Genomic DNA, 2,322 nt, shown 5'->3' on the forward strand with positions numbered 1-2,322 from the left:
CAACTAAGTGGCATATATATATATATATATATAAAAGAAAAAAACGCAAAACAAAACAAACATATGTAAAAATATAAAATCTTACTAGCAGTATTTACCTTTTTTTGTTTGTTTTACCAAAAACTAAGTTAAAAAAAGAGAGAAAAACAAATCATTTTAATTTTTGATAGTCATTAGATGTAAATAGACAAATCAAGTTATGAAAATCAACGAAAACAATGTATGCCCTTTATATCACCCAAAACAAAGAAAGAAAAAAACACTCACATGTAGCAGATTCAGACAGTTTACAGTCACTAATAAGTGTGTTGTAGAAGTTTACCCATAAATCTCTTTGTTTGACGCTGACTCGACCTGTTCTGTCCTGTTTGGGGCTGATTTTATGGCAAAACAAGTTCATGAGTGACACAAACATATTTATTTATYATTATAACCATGGCATCAAAAACATCCAAAACTTATTCTGTGAACCATGGTGAACCGTGCTCTCTATTCTTTTTTTTAATGATTTTTTTTTATTGTTTTTGGTCGACTTGCCTATCGAGATGGCTTTATCACCACTTCCCGTTTTTCTAAAATGAAGAGTGGAAAGAAAAGTATTGCATTTGTGAGTTTAAACCCTTTCGGATTTAAAAACAACAAAAAATATATTTAGATTTGTTGCCCATTGACCTAGGACCTAGACCAAATAGACAGCGATATTATTGAAATGTGTCGTGTTCTCAAAACACTGCAGAGAATGACCAACATCAAAGTTTTCTATAAGAAAGTATATAATCATCTAGATATCTACACAAACACACAAATATATATTCATATATATATGTATATACCTTTTTTTAATAATATGGCTATTGAAAAAAGTATTAATTACGTCAGTAATTATTTAATAATAAACCACATTGGATTGGAAAGGAGCTTAAACTGTAATAATAAAAGCTAGTGGTAGCTTAGTTTTCCCCCAATTGATTTTTAAGGCTTGCCATGATGGAAATCGGGTAATTCTGATGGATGGTACCCACACAGGCACAGCAGCCGTAGAAACCCTGGTGCGTAGTGCAGTCTCAACRTTGGGTTTGGATTGGATGAAAAGAACAGAGCAGGTTCCTGATTTCTATTTGGTCGTCGGTGAGGGAAAAACTGGGTTCAGTATTTGTGGGAAAGAGTCTGAAGATAAAAACCGATCGCAGCTCGTTTTTTTGTCGCTTCCAGGGTTTCTACAGCATCAACTGTTTGCTTTGCACCGGGGTCAACGGTCAAACCAGCTTTTCCTCCTCCCTGCCACGTTCCTTTACCAGAGATGAACGACTCGACTCGGTGGCTGTTACCGTTAACGAGCTAAAAGCAAAAGCAGGTTTGAAACCAAACCTGTGCACCATCAACATGTGGTGATAATATAGTTACAATGGCTTACAATAGGAAAATACAGTGATTTTCACCAATAAGGACGATTTGTGCAGTGAAAATGTTTTTTTTCCCCATTTATCCATTTACTTACCACATTCTTTAGCTTTTCGTTAGATGGCAGTCGACATACAGTACAGTATCCTACTGAATCCGCAGCTTAAAGATTGACAACCAACAGTGCGCTGTACATTATTACCTCACGTCTTCACAGAGACTTTCTTTAGATTATTATGTATTGCATCTGAAATTGCTTTGTAAAGGAAAAAAAAAGAAAATTAACTAAGTCAAGGAAACACAACCTTCTAGTGTGATAGTCAAAGATTTCTCTTATTTTGTCTTTGCTACAGTGTCGTGTTGGACTTTTCCCTTCATTTCCTCCCTAAATGAACACACTGAAACAAAACTGACCTGAAATCCTGTCTTATTAGTAATCAACAGGGACCCACCTGTAGCTATTAGAAAAAGAAAACAGAAAAACACACAATACATTTTGTTTACAATGAGGCATAGTGCTATATACACATTATATATTCATATATTGTTTTTTTAACATGTAAACCAGCACATTCTCTCACTTTTTAGTAGTATACATACTAAGCACAAATAGTTCACAATTGGTTTAAACTTTTTTTTTCCTTTTTGAAAGGTGACTGTTTTTTTTGTTTGTTTTTGTTGATTTTTTTTATCAGTATGTATAGCACTAAAGTGTATTTGTTAGGTTTGGACATCTGTGAGCCTGCAGAAGGTGCACCCTCCCAGACTTGCTGTTATTTTTATTCAAAGTACTGAATAAGGCGCCTTTGTACTTAAGTGTGCGTTCCTAATAAAGTCAAAGGAGAATCAAGTGATGTAAACATTCTTTTTTTTTTCACGTGTGTGTGTGTGTGTGTGTGTGTGTGTGTGTGTGTGTGTGTG

Source organism: Austrofundulus limnaeus, unplaced genomic scaffold (assembly GCF_001266775.1).
Source record: "Austrofundulus limnaeus strain Quisiro unplaced genomic scaffold, Austrofundulus_limnaeus-1.0 Scaffold14, whole genome shotgun sequence".
In the NCBI taxonomy this organism is placed as follows: Eukaryota; Metazoa; Chordata; class Actinopteri; order Cyprinodontiformes; family Rivulidae; genus Austrofundulus; species Austrofundulus limnaeus.